This window comes from Hyperoodon ampullatus (assembly GCF_949752795.1).
Source record: "Hyperoodon ampullatus genome assembly, chromosome: 4".
Lineage (NCBI taxonomy): Eukaryota > Metazoa > Chordata > Mammalia > Artiodactyla > Ziphiidae > Hyperoodon > Hyperoodon ampullatus.
In genome coordinates, this window is record NC_136917.1 from 88,670,194 (window position 1) to 88,684,457 (window position 14,264).

Genomic DNA, 14,264 nt, shown 5'->3' on the forward strand with positions numbered 1-14,264 from the left:
AGTCCATAGAAGTGTTTCAAAGACTTTTATGCAAAAGAATGTCTATCTTTCTGCATCAGTGAGTAGTAGTGCCCATCAGAATTTCCTAATAACACAAAGACAAAGGCAAGTCCATACACTTGATCAGATGTCAAAGGAATGGGAGGTGGACTATTAGGTCACCCTTAGAGCTTCTGCTGGCTTTTTACTATATATGCTGTTCACCAGTGTGAGTCAGATGGACTTTTGTGAGAGAATAGTGTTTGGTGGCCAGGACCTCTTTTGGGCGTTTCTTGCTAAGTGGAATACACAACAGATAAGGGAATGGGGAGGTAATACAGGGAAGCTACTCTTTCCAGCTCAGAAGGAGTTGATGAAGCCTATATATGCATTCAAGAAGCCCATGGGATCCTCTAGCTGTGGACAGTGGCTAATGTGGTCATCCAGAATCGACACTGTGGACCACAGCAGCATTTTCCTGTACAGCTCCAAAAACTCTGGATAGGGATTCACTGGATCCAGTGGCCCATAGATAAAATGAATGGGAATAGATACAGAGGCAAGAGCTCCCACCCAGTGTCTTCTAAACTTCTTCCTTTGATTGATGTACTGCAAGAGACTATCGATAACCAAGTTCCCGTCACTGTTGTCTATCCCTGCCCACATGTCCCACAGTTCACTCTCAGAGGGTCGGGTGTATGGCCCAAAGACTGGGGTGAGACCTCGCGAGAATACGAAGAAGTTCATCAGTCATGTGAGGATGGGTGACAGCATGCCTCCATCTTTGAGAAGCTTCTGGAGAAGGAGAAGACGGTGAGTCTCAGGAAATATACCTCCATTCGACAGACAGAGACTCTTGATGGTAAGCCGACCAGATCGATTCTGCTTGAACCTATAGAGCAGCTCCTGAGCAACACTATCCCCACAGTCGTGACACAACAGGTTGATCCTATGGTTCTGGAGCCCCAGATGCCGCAAAAGAGCCTCTACGATGCTGGCCTGCTCGAATATGGAATAGTGACGTGATCTCAGTTTGTCACTGAAGCCAAAGCCTAGGAAATCAAGGGCAATCACTCGATGAAACCTGAGGGTCAGACCTTCCCAATTTTGTACTAGTCATAGCTGGACGTTGGAAAGCCGTGTAAAAGTACAACTATCTCTGGACTTCCAACCACACCCACAGAGTCTTGGTAGAAGATACGCAGTCCCTTGTAGGTAAAAAATTTGCCTGATGAGTTCCATGAGTGAACAGCAGGGGAGAGCTGGGGGGGGCGGGACGTACAGATAGGCCGCAAGCAGGGGCACAGCCAACAGCCCCACCTGGACCCACCACTCCCTCATCCTGATTCAGGTAAGACCTGAGCTACAAGACTCCATGTTTGGGGCCAAACTGCTTTTAAGTCTCTTTTTTTCCAAGAAATGTTTTCACTTTATTGTCTAATTTACTAGCATAAAGTTGCTTACAATATTCCATTATATGAACATTTTATAGTAATAGCCACTAATTCAATTCTGCTATTGCTAATTTTATTTTTTCTTCATTAATCTTCACATATGGTTTCTGTTTTATTAGTCTTTTAAAGAACCAACTTTTGGATCTGCTAATTTTCTCCATGTTTGTCAGTCATGGATTTCTGTTCTTTATTGCTTCCTTTTCTCTACTTGCTTTGGGTATAATTTGATGTTTTTTTGACCTTCTTAAGGTGGTAAGTTAAATGATTCACTTTATAACTTTCTTCTTTTCTGATATTGGCATTTAAAGTTATAAATGTCCCTTTGAGAACTGCTTAACTGTATCTCATAAATTTTGATGTTTTACTTTCATTATTATTCAATTAAAATTTCCTTCTGATTTTTGCCACCTACTGTTAATTTAGAAATGTACTGCTTAATTTCCTAATATTTGAGAATTTTCTAGATATCATTTCTATTCATTTCTAATTAAATTCTTTGTGGTCAGAGAACATACTCCATAGGATTTCAGTCTTCTGAAGTCTATTGAGATTTATTGTCTATCTAGGTACAGGCTTTACCTTGGTGAGTGTTCTACTGGCATTTGACAAAAATTTGCTTTTTGCAGTCTTATGTTAATGTCAATTAGCTCATAATGGTTGATGTTTTTCCCATCTTCTGTATTTGTACTGTTTTGTATATTTGTTCTATTAGTAAATATGAAAGATGTGTTTAACATTCCAACTTATCTGTTTCTCTCTTTAGTTCCATCAGTTTTGTTTCCTACTTTTCAATGATTTCTCATTAGGTGCATATTTAAGCTTGTTTTGTATTCTGCTGGTTGACCTGTTATTACTATACAACATATCTCTTTATTTCTTGTAATACCTGTTGTCTTGAATTATACCTTGTCTCATAGTAATATAGCCATAACAGTCTTTTTAATGTTTATTGCTGTATGGTATATATCTTCCATCTTTTTACTTTCAATCTCTGTGCCTGTTTTTAATGTATGCATCTTGTAGACCGCATATGGTTGGAATTTGCTTTCTGAAAGCATACAATGTCTGCCTTTTAATTTGAGTACTTAGTCCATTTACTTTTAATATAATTATTGGTATGGTTGGGTTAAAGTCTATTATTTTAACCCATGTATTCTTTGTATGATTTGTTTTTTGTTCCTCTGTTCCTTTTTTTGATGTCTACTTTTGGTTTAATTGAATATTTCTAGTGTTTCATTTATTTTCTCTCATGCTTTTTAGCTGTACCTTTTTATATTATTATTTTAGTGGTTTCTCTACTAAATAAAATAATATCTCACTCTCACTGAAGTCTATTTAGAATATTTTACCATTGCACAATTTGCACATCACACATCACAGATGTAAAAATCTTACAGCAGTATACTCACAGCCTTCTTCTTTTGTTCTAATTTGTCAAATATTTTCATTTTACATTGGTTATAAAGCACCTTACAATTATATTATTTTTGCTTTAATTTTTCACTTGTTTTTTTTTTTTTTTTTGCGGTATGCGGGCCTATCACCGTCGTGGCCTCTCCCGTTGTGGAGCACAGGCTCCGGACGTGCAGGCTCAGCGGCCATGGCTCACGGGCCCAGCTGCTCCGTGGCATGTGGGATCTTCCTGGACCGGGGCACGAACCCGTGTCCCCTGCATCGGCAGGTGGACTCGCAACCACTGCGCCACCAGGGAAGCCCTCACTTGTTTTTAAAGAGAAATTCATAGACTAAAAAGAAGATAATTTATTTGCTCATATATTTAGGATGTCTTTGGCTCCAGTATTTTCTGATAAGTCAGTTTTATGCATATTCATGGTCCTCTACATGCACTGTGTTGATTTTCTTTGCCTGCTTTCATTTCTTTTCCTGCCTTCTTTATGTCTGATTTATGGCAATTTTACTATCATGTGTCTAGGCATAGTTTTGTTTGAATTTATTCTCGCTTAATGAGCTTCTTAGATCTGTAATTTTACTTTTTTAATTTTTTCATCAAATTGAGACTTCAACCATTATATCTTCATATATTTATTTCATGCCTTTTTATCTCTCTTGTCTCTTTTGGGGACCCTATTTGCAGATGTTCGACTGCTTGATATTTCCCACAGGTCACTGAAGAACTGATCATTTTTCTCCTTTTTCTATGTATTATTCAGATTGTATGATTTCAATGAAAGCATTTTGAAGTTTTCTGCCCCTTTCTGCCATCTCCAATCTGACATCAAGCTTATCAAAGTGAAAATTTTCGTTTTAGATATTCTAATTTTTTATTCTAGATTTCAATTTGGTTCTTTTTTGTACTTTCCTTGCTTATCTGAGATTTCCTATCTCTTTACTCATTAAGGCCATATTTTCCTTTAAGTTTTTAACATCTTCATAGTAACTAAAGTCACTATCTTTTTTTTTGTGGTACGCGGGGCTCTCACTGTTGTGGCCTCTCCCGTTGCAGAGCACAGGCTCCGGACGCGCAGGCTCAGCAGCCATGGTTCACGGGCCCAGCCGCTCCGCAGCATGTGGGATCTTCCCGGACCGGGGCACGAACCCGTGTCCCCTGCCCCGGCAGGCGGACTCTCAACCACTGCACCACCAGGGAAGCCACAAGTCACTATCTTTTAATTCTAATATTTGGATCATCCTGGAGTCTTTTTCTATTCACTGCTTTATTTCTTTATGATGGGTCATATTTTTCTGCTTTTCAACATGCTTATTAATTTTTGTATTGTTTTTGGAAGTTTGCAGGTGATATAAATAGTATAGATTATGTAGTCATTTTTTACATAGTGTTGAGTTCTGTTCTGGCAGTTTGACAATTTACCAGGGGGCTCCTAGATCCTATCAAGGCTTGGCTTAGGCTTTGTTACGGTATGGTCCTTATTACTCTTAAGATATTAATTTTCTAGTGTTTTAGCTGAATGCCCAGGGTGCTGATGAGCTCTTTCAACTCTGGCTGGGCTAGAACTTAAGACTTCCATACTGTGTAACCTCCAGGATCTTTGTTTCACTCCCAATCCTTGTAAGCACCACTCTCTGCCAGACCTCTGAGTCTTACTGTCTAAAATCTAAAGTGAAGCCCTTGATCCAAGGGCCTTACAGAGATTATTGAGACCACTCTTTTCCCAAGCAACCTTCTCTCTAACACTTTGCCCTGCAAATTCCAGCTGCTTTCTGCAGCTCTAAATTCTGGACTTTGCCTCCTCAGCCAAGTGGGACTGCCCTGTTTCTGTTGGTCTTCAATTCCTTATTCTGGTTTAGGGAATTTGTCCCTAGACAAAAGCCTAGGCGATCAAGCAACTCACCTCTTGTGTTATCCTTTTTTCAGAAGGAATTCCTGTGCTGCCTACTGTCAAATGCCAAAAAACAGTCACTTCATGTATTTTGTTCAGTTTTATGGTTACTTAACATGTTTGGACAAGTCTGGAACAAGTTAATCTCTCATATTTGGAAGTAAAAGTCCCACACTGTTATTTTTTAAAGAGGAGAATAACTTCTGGAAGGTGGTAATTCCAATCTTCTACAAGGGGATGCACTGATATTATATTTTTTTGCTGGTAAGCATTGAGTACCTGAGACAACAAAACAATGACACCTCACTGTCCTCAAATAAAGGTACAGGTAGAGGAAGAAAAATCTCTAGTTTGGTACTATGCCATATATTCTCAAAAGTGATCCCTGACTTTGATATCTAGTGTCTCAGTTTTTTGGTTAGAGCATCTAAATACAAAATACAGACAATGAGGAGGTAAATCCAGAATGCGTATTTGGTAGGTTAGTAAATATCTGTAATTAATTTTTCCTTCATATTAAAAAAATTAAAGGCAAAACTTGAAACGGTGTAATTCAACATTATATGTTTCAACATATAATAGGAGATATAAAATGTCTAAAGTCATGTGATATTAACACTTGCCCATTTTATTTGATTTTAAAGCTTATCACCTTTTACATTATGAATAATAGTTGAAAGAATGTGGTTAAGCTAATAATATGATAATTTAAAATTTGGGCTTTCTTTCTTTTATTAGTTTCTAGTTTTTAGATTTATTTTTACCTAACTGGAGATTTTCCACATGAAATATATTTCATAGTACTTTTTATATAGTCAACAGAGTGAAAAAGACATGTGTTAAACATAGAATTTTACATGGCAAAGTATTTGGCATGGATCAGATTACAGTGGCCATTTTTGAACATAAGAAAACCCATGTTTCCTCATTTGATTTTAAGTGAAGACTGAAGCAGCTGGGTCCCATCCTTTTTCATTCACCCTGCAGACCCGAGAGCAGTTTTTTAGCTGTCACTCTTAGCATTTCGTCGGGTTTTCTTTGTTTGTTTATTTATTTATTTATTTTTTAACTTACTCCATTCCTTCAAAATGTTTCTACACATTTTCTTCTTATTAATTGTACTATGTGTATATTGGACACTGAGAATTCTCTTATCTTCTTGCCTAGTATTAAACAACAAAAAAGTTTTGCCTTTAAGATTAAATTTTCTTAACTGACATACCACTTGAAAAAGAATTCCCTCTCTATTTATGTGTCCTGTGAAATTATCTGCTAATCCAATTCCTCCCCCATCTTGAGACTATGTTTCCAAAAATCCCTACTGTTGGAGATCTAGTAGAAGTTCTCTGTGCTTTGTGTGATAGTAAAACTTTGAGACTTGTGTAGTCTGAGGAAACCATAAAAGCTCATAGTAATAGTTTTTACTTTCACCAAAGTAAAGCAATGAAAATGTCCTGTTTCACTGTATTTTACTTAGTAATAAAGTGTCATGTACTACTAATATATAAAAAATCACTTGTTTGCTAAAAACAATGGATGTCCCTCCTTCTCATCCTTAACCCAATCATCTGTGATTGTGTACACATTTATTCCAGTTAATGTGTGCACTAAGGAGTGTTTCTTTCTATGTTTGATACTCCATACAAATGGCTGACTTCTTTACAACTTTATAACTCAGGCTGGTTGACTCCCTCTGTTCAGGTCCTCTGTGGTCCCAGTGAGCCAGAGTGACTCTTTATTGTCACATGAAAAAGCATTTTCATGTATTAACATGATCTTCCACTCATTTTCACATCCTATTTTCTGTTCCACCCTGAGTTCCTTCCCTTTTAAATTCTCTCCAGAAAAAAAAATACTTATGATTCACACATACATGATTTTCATGTAAGGATAATATGAGCTTCAGAAGGATTTGATATACTTATTTGTTCCCTTTGTTTAAAGAACTTAGAAAAACATTATGTTTTGGAATAACTCTTCAAATTTATTATTACATTGAGCATATGATAGATGATCAATGAGTTCTTGTTTTATGAGTAAGTTAAAGTTTTAGCAACCCATTCACACTGTCCATGCACTTCTAATTCAACATTTGATTTCCTTCCAGTTGTGTTTTAGTAAATGCAATTATTTTCCCTAGTTCATATGCAAATCATGGATTTTCTGGAGACTTTTCATGTGTAGAATTTGTTCTTGCAATTTAGAAAACTTTAGATGTTAAAAATTGATAAAAATGCAAGCAGCCAAGTAAAGTGGCAAAATGTAAAACATTACAATGGAGACTTCTACAAATTAATTTTTCAGAATTTATGGTTATTAATCTTGTGAAGCAGAAGTTGTTTAATGATATATTGTTAGACCTGGAGGACTCCCAAAATTTAGAAGCAAGTTGAATAATTTCCCTACCTTAAACTAGTCCTAACAAAAGACTAAGAAAAAAATTTTAGATCAGCTATTTGTACAGTCCTTATAGAAAATGTACCATCTGGTTACAAAACATGGGCTGAACTTACTAGCAAGTCTGCTGAACGTCCAAAACTGAGTACCAATCTCTAGTATATGGTGGCTTTATCAAAGTGCAGCTACCCTGTGAAGCTAGCTTAAAATAACCTGGGAACTCTTCAAATCACTTTAATTTTTCTTTTTTTTTTTTCTTTTTTTTTTATTTTTTATTTTTTATTAGTTTCTGCTTTATAACAAAGTGAATCAGTCATACATACACATCTGTTCCCACATCCCTTCCCTATTGCGCCTCCCTCCCTCCCACCCTCCCTATCCAAATCACTTTAAAGATGTTATCTTCATAACATTTTAGCTACTGGTAATCCTAATGGGTAGGTTTGTCAGTGAGAGGTTGGCACTGGTCATTACTACAAAATTACTTAATTGAAATGATGCTGAATGGTTTTATGGGAGCTGATGTGTTCTCAGCTCCAAACTCACATATTTAATGGCCTACTCCACATGTATATCTAGCTTTCCACATTCAAAACTCTACAAGTACAAAACTGAACTCATAGTATATTTCTTGTCCCAAATCTGCACCTCCTGTGGTCTTCTCCACTTGTTTCAGTTCTCAAACATCAACATCATCCACAACTCTTTTCTTTCCCTACACCCCAAGTCCAACCAAACTGCAAAGCCTCTTGACCCTATCTATCTTCTATATGTTTAGGATCTGGTATCTCCACTGCTACCACCATGATCTAAGTTACATCACTGTTGCCTAGGTTATTGAAATAATCTCCTATTTCTTAAATAAAGTTACTTATGGCTACTATCATCTGCGCATTGTGCTTAGAACTTTGCCTGCATGATTTTGACTAGTCTTCATAATTGCATTAAAAGATGATTACTAGCCCTCTTTTATATATTAGGGAGCTGATACTTTAAAAAATATTTTCCCTAAGACCACACAACTTGTAAGTCACAGAGCTAGTATTTTAACCCAATTTATTTAATTCCAAACCTGGATTTACAACACCTCTATGATGTTTAATCTTTGTGGCAATCTTAGTTCTAGTAACTACAAAACTAAAGCAAAGTTAAGATAAAAACTATAGGATGAGAATCTTTTTATAATACTTATGAGATCTAGAAGGTAAACAACCCCCCCCCCCAAAACTCTAAAGTAACTCTGATACAATTAAAATGGCAATTTGGGGTAGAATCATTAGGGTAATTGTTCTACTTCTTTAATTCTGACTGTGCATATGGCAGGAACAGTGAGAGATCTGTGATTTTATCCTACTTGCAAGCTAAAATGTTTGTCTACCAGAGTTTCATAGAGGCTTGCAGAAGACATGAGAATCCTCAGTCAGGGGTTATAGTTAATCATTTATCCTTTAGGCCCAGCCTGGGAGAAATCTTTCTCATATTAGTATACTAGGATATTTTAATAGCACATAAATATCTGTGGTTTAAATGCAATAAGGGCCCTAACTTCAGACTATATTTCAAAGCTACAGTAATCAAAATAGTATTTCTTACTAATAGTACAAAAACAGACACATAGATCAATGGAACAGAATAGAGAAATAAACCCATGCACTTATGGTCAATTAATCTATGACAAAGGAGGCAAGAATATATAATGGAGAAAAGACAGTCTCTTCAACAAGTAAGTGGTTCTGAGAAAACTGGATAGCTATACTGGACAGAATAAAATTAGAACACTTTCTTACACCATATACAAAAATAAATTCAAAATAGATTAAAGACCTAAATGTAAGACCAGAAACCATAAAACTCCTCCTGGAAGAAAACACAGGCAGAAAATGCTTTGACATAAATCGTAGCAATATTTTTGGATCTGTCACCTAAGGCAACGGAAACGAAAGCAAAAATAAACAAATGGGACATACAATTAAACTTAAAAGCTTTTGCACTGCAAGGAAACCATTGACAAAATGAAAAGTAAACCTACTGAATGTGAGGAAATATTTGCAAATGATATGACTGACAAGAGGTTAATACCCAAAAATATACAGCTCATACAACTCAATATCAAAAAACCCAAAGAACCCAATTTTAAAAATGGGCAGAAGATCTAAATAGACATTTTCCAAAGAAGACATAAATAGCCAACAAGCACATGAGATATCACCTCACACCTGTCAGAATACCTATCATCAAAAAGACCACAAATAATCATTGTTGGTGAGGATGTGGAGAAAAGGGAACTCTTATGCACAGCTGGTGGGAATGTAAATTGGTACAGCCACTATGGGAAACAGTATTGAGGTTCCTTTAAAAAGCTAGAACTACCATATGATACAGCAATTCCACTCTGTGATATGTATCCAAAGAAAACAAAAACACCAAATCGAAAAGATACAGGCATCCCAATGTTCACAACAGAATTATTGACTACAGTCAAGATATGGAAGCAACATATAAGTATCCATCAGCAGATGAACAGATAAATATGTACACAATGGAATACAACTCAGCAACAAAAATAATGAAAATTTGCCATTTACAACAACATGGATGAAACTGAAGGGTATTATGCTTGATGAAATAAGTCAGCCAGAGAAAGACAAATACTGTATGTTATCACTTCTAAGTATAATCTAAAAAATAAAACAAACAGATAAATAGAACAAAACAGAAACACAGATAAAGAGAACAAACTAGTTGTTACCAGTGGGATGAAGGAAAGGGGAGGGGCAAGATAGAGATAGGTGATTAAGATGTACAAAATACTATGTATAAAACAAGCTACAAGGATACATTGTACAGCACAGGGAATGTAGCCAATATTTTATACTAATTTTAAATGGAGTATAATCTATAAAAATATTAAATCGCTATGTTGTACACCTGAAATTAATATAATATTGTAAATCAACTATACCTCAATAAAATTTTTTTTCAAATAAAATTAGTTACCATTGTGGGGAAAAAAAGACTAAAACATTAAAGGCAGTAAGTACAATCTAATGTTAGTTTCACAGCTAAACTGATCAGAACTAAGGGTAGAAGAGCATTTTATAGTTTTTACAGATTTACAAACTCACTAATATTCTTTGTGCTCAGTTGAGTCCTAGGCAGAACTTCTCAAGGGAGAACTTCAAAATAACTGAGGGTGTTAAGAAAATCAGCATGTCTGAGTTAATGATTCCAAGCATTGAAATTTTAATTTTCTCCTATTTAATAATAATTTGCTTGTTATGTAGTATATTAATAACTATTCTACTTTATAGTATTCTTTAAACACAGTTTAACTGCAGATGAATTTAACACAAATTCTGTTGTTTGGGTAGATCTCAGTGTGCACAGAATAAAGAAAGAGGTGAAAACACCTCCAACTGAGCTAAGTATTAACTAACTCCAAAAAAGGCATCTTATACTACAAAGCTACAGTAATCAAGACAGTATGGTACTGGCACAAAAACAGAAATATAGATCAACGGAAGAGGATAGAAAGCCCAGACATAAACCCACGCACATATGGTCACCTTATTTTTGATAAAGGAGGCAAGAATATACAATGGAGAAAAGATAGCCTCTTCAATAAGTGGTGCTGCAAAAATTGGACAGTTCCATGTAAAAGAATGAAATTAGAACATTCCCTAACACCATATACCAAAATAAACTCAAAATGGATTAAAGACCTAAATGTAAGGCCAGACACTATAAATCTCTTAGAGGAAAGCATAGGCAGAACACTCTATGACATAAATCACAGCAAGAACCTTTTTGACTCACCTCCTAGAGAAATGGAAATAAAAACAAAAATAAACAAATGGGACCTAATGAAACTTTAAAGTTGTGCACAGTAAAGGAAACCATAAACAAGATGAAAGACAACCCTCAGAATGGGAGAAAATATTTGCAAACGAAGCAACTGACAAAGGATTAATCTCCAAAATTTACAAGCAGCTCATGCAGCTCAATAACAAAAAAGCAAACAATCCAATCCAAAAATGGGCAGAAGACCTAAATAGACATTTCTCCAAAGAAGATACACAGACTGCCAACAAACACATGAAAGGATGCTCAAAATCACTAATCATTAGAGAAATGCAGATCAAAATTACAATGAGCTATCACCAAACCAGTCAGAATGGCCATCATCAACAAATCTACAGGGCTTACCTGGTGGCGCAGTGGTTGAGAGTCCACCTGCCGATGCAGGGACAGGGGTTTGTGCCCTGGTCCGGGAGGATCCCACATGCCGCGGAGCGGGTGAGCACATGAGCCATGGCCACTGAGCCTGTGCGTCTGGAGCCTGTGCTCCGCAACGGGAGAGGCCACAACAGTGAGGCCCGCATACCGCAAAACAAAACAAAAACAAAACAAAACAAAACAAAAAAATTTACAAACAATAAATGCTAGAGAGGGTGTGCAGAAAAGGGAATCTTCTTGCACTGTTGGTGGGAATGTAAATTGATACAGCCATTATGGAGAACAGTATGGAGGTTCCTTAAAAAACTAAAAACAGAACTACCATACGACCCAGCAATCCCACTACTGGGCATATACCCTGCGAAAACCATAATTCAGAAACAGTCATGTACCACGATGTTCATTGCAGCTCTATTTACCACAGCCAGGACATGGAAGCAACCTAAGTGTCCATCGACAGATGAATGGATAAAGAAGATGTGGCACATATATACAATGGAATATTACTCAGCCATAAAATGAAACAAAATTGAGTTATTTGCAGTGAGGTGGATGGACCTAGAGACTGTCATACAGAGTGAAGTAAGTCAGAAGGAGAAAAACAAATACCGTATGCTACACATATATATGGAATCTAAAAAAAATGGTTCTATAGAACCTAGGGGCAGGACAGGTATAAAGACGCAGACTTAGAAAATGGACTTGAGGACATGGGGACTGGGAAGGGTAAGCTGGGACAAAGTGAGAGAGTGGCACTGACATATATACACTACCAAATGCAAAATAGATAGCTAGTGGGAAGCAGCTGCATAGCACAGGGATATCAGCTCGGTAGCTTGTAACCACCTAGAGCGGTGGGATAGGGAGGATGGGAGGGAGACCCAAGAGGGAAGAGATATGGGGATATATGTATATGTATAGCTGATTCACTTTGTTATAAAGCAGAAACTAACACACCATTGTAAAGCAATTATACTCCAATAAAGATGTTAAAAAAAAAGGCATCTTTCTGGTACCTAGTAATATGGAATTAAGTATTTTAGAAAGATTTAAATTCAGTGTGCGTGGTTGAAAATTTTTAATGCTGACATCACTGTTTAAATAAAATGTTTTTCCTCACCAACGATTTTTGATTATTTCTTATTTTTAAATGTATTCTTAAATTTGTTTGACAAGCAAAGATATGTTGTTCAATAATGAGAGAATTTAAAGTAATGTCCTTGTATACCTAATGTACAAAGCATAAAGGATATCTAACAAAGGCTTTGGGCAGGACAGGGGCAGGAGGAGAATGAGTAATGGGAGAAGAGAATATCAGCTGATGGCTGTCATTTTTTTTTGCTAGTGAAGTTGACACAGCCTTAAGCAGATTTGGTTCTCATTGCTTCAACAAAACATTTTATCCAAAGGATAATTCCAAAGCCATATTTAGGATAAATTTATTGAGTCCAACTTGTATAGACAAAACTGAAGCAGAATTTTGAAAAATTTCAATGAAAAGGTTCATTATGTGGATCTTGATTGCTGTGATGTTCATCAATTCAAGAGCTATGATAAAAGTTGCAATGGGATTGGCAGGCTAGCAAGAGTCCTCACCCCATTCCCTACTTATAACATTAGTCTTTATGAATTGAAACAATTCCAATTTTCATTTTATGTTTTAATTAAGGAGTGTGCATCTGAAAGTCTAAGACATTAATTAGGTGATTCAAAAGGTTTTCCACAAATGATTTCTATTTTTATGCCCCACAATGTCTGATGTGACACTGTTGGAAGAATATAATTTTTATTGATTTTTAAATTGATGTATAGTTAATTTACAGTGACGTGTTAGCTTCTGCTTTGCAGCAAAGTGATTCAGTTATACATATACATACATTCTTTTTTATATTCATTTCCATTATGGTTTATCACAGGGTACTGAATATAGTTTCCTGTGCTATACAGCAGGACCTTGTTCTTTATCAAGAATGTAAGTTTTAAACAGTGAATTTAGAAAGATTTTTCATCCTGAACCAAAACTTATGGCCTTACATTCTAAACATGGTAAGTGAAATCTATGGATTGAGCACACTGAACTATATAATATATATATATATAATATATATATACATATATTATATATATGATATATATAATATCATGTCTAGTGAGTGATCTCCATTCAATGTGTAGTCTTTCCTCTCTTTATCTCTCTTACTTACCATTAATTTAGTTTTTAAAAAACAAGTATGTAAGCATTAGTTCCATTTTAGCTTTTTCTTCAAAAGTGTATAAGCAGGATTCAAATCTGTAAATAATTTGTGCTTTCTATGCTGTTGAATTTGAAATTGTTTATTCTGTGTCTGAAAAATAGCTAATGTAGACATTCTTTGAAGATATTCTATAATTCTCTCTTTGATCTCCCAGATTGCCAAATGACAGATCATTTTTACTATCTGACAGGCTGCTATTCTTGCTGATGACTGTTCCAACTCTCCAGAAACAAAAATCTACTGTTTTCTACTTAAAGTTCACCTGTATTATGTTTTATCTTCCATGTCCCCCTCTTTTTATGTTTGTTTGATCTGGTGGTAGTTGTCACAGTTCAGTTTATCAAACAGAATACCTTATAGGTGCTCTCTCATCTGGTCTTTATATGGAGATATATATTAAACTGATTATAATATTTTTCTTTTATGCATCATATATTATTTTGTTAGAGTATATCTCCTCTGAATAATACTTTAAAAATTTTTTTAAATATTTTATTTATGTCTCCAGTGAAAATTTATAATCATTTTGTTAAATTTTCTTAAAAATATCACAAGGAGACAATGAGTCGAATAGCATTATGCTTATGAATTAACTAAGAATTAATCATACTTTATAATACTTAATCTTATAATTTGGAATTTTT

The 14,264-nt window shown here is 35.6% G+C and overlaps 1 pseudogene across 1 annotated transcript; it reads right to left on the reverse strand.

The window, feature by feature from the left end:
* Nucleotides 1-339: 339 nt before the first annotated feature.
* LOC307052157 (mesoderm-specific transcript homolog protein-like) lies at nt 340-1,320 on the reverse strand (annotated as a pseudogene). The gene has a single exon. The product of its transcript is annotated as a mesoderm-specific transcript homolog protein-like (transcript).
* Nucleotides 1,321-14,264: the final 12,944 nt, after the last annotated feature.